Genomic DNA, 1,028 nt, shown 5'->3' with positions numbered 1-1,028 from the left:
AAAAAAAAATTCATCCAAAAAGTCAAATGCAGAAGAGTGCAGGAGATCTGGCCACACACTAGAGACCCAAAGAATCCGGGTGAGGGCCTGGATCCCAGTAAAGTCCTGTGTGAGTCCGGCTGGAGGCCTAGAGCCCACAGCAATGACTCGTGCAAGTCTGTATCAAGGATCTGCACTGGGAAGGCCCAAAGTCAGTGGAGGAAGCCAGGAAGTCTGTGCCAGTGGCATGAAGGATCTGTGCCAGGGGGCTGAGGGATCTGCCCTGGAGCCAGGGAGCAACACTTAAGGTAAGGACCAGAGCTCCACCCGCTCCCCCAAAAAGAACCACAGCCATCCTGGGACAGCAAAGACCCGAGGACCCGAAGACCCAAGCTCCTTTAAAATGAGAATCCTGAGCTCATAGCAGGAAAAGCAGCATGACAGTCTTCTCCTGGAGAATCAACAGCACACCATCTTCCCCTCCAGTTCTCTCTCCTTTTTATGCTATGGGCCCTCCACACCCAGAACCACGCTGATTCATTTACAACCATCGAGGTGTTACAAGCTGACCTTTATTAGTTAATCCCCTCCACACTGCTCCACCACAACCACAGCGCTGCTTCTCACCTCACTGCCCAGAGCCCAAGGCTGAGTAGACTGTGAGCTTCAGGCTTTGGAGAAGGCTGCTGTCCTCTAAATCTTTGCGGTCTCAAAGCTTGGAGTAAGAGGCCGGGGAGATGGCTCTGTGGAATAGGCGCTTCCCTGGCAAGTACAAGAGCCTGAGTTCAATCCCGGGTTGGGGTGGGGGGTGGGGGAGCTTGGAGCAGAGTGCTTATCTCTTAGCCAGCAGCTACCCTGAGAACAAGAACATAGGTTCTGGGTGTCAGCTGGCACAGCCCACAGTCCCTGGGACTACTTGCTGGCATTTTTTCAGCTTTTCTTTCAAATGTCCCCTGGGAAGACAGCTCCTGGGCCCTGATACCTGGTCCTGGAGCCTCAGGGACCCCTCTCTCCCGAGCCAAAACAATTCAGGATTTCTTTTTTTTTTT

This window comes from Octodon degus, unplaced genomic scaffold (genome assembly GCF_000260255.1).
Source record: "Octodon degus isolate 3935 unplaced genomic scaffold, OctDeg1.0 scaffold00008, whole genome shotgun sequence".
In the NCBI taxonomy this organism is placed as follows: Eukaryota; Metazoa; Chordata; class Mammalia; order Rodentia; family Octodontidae; genus Octodon; species Octodon degus.
Note: the sequence above shows the minus strand (reverse complement) of the source record.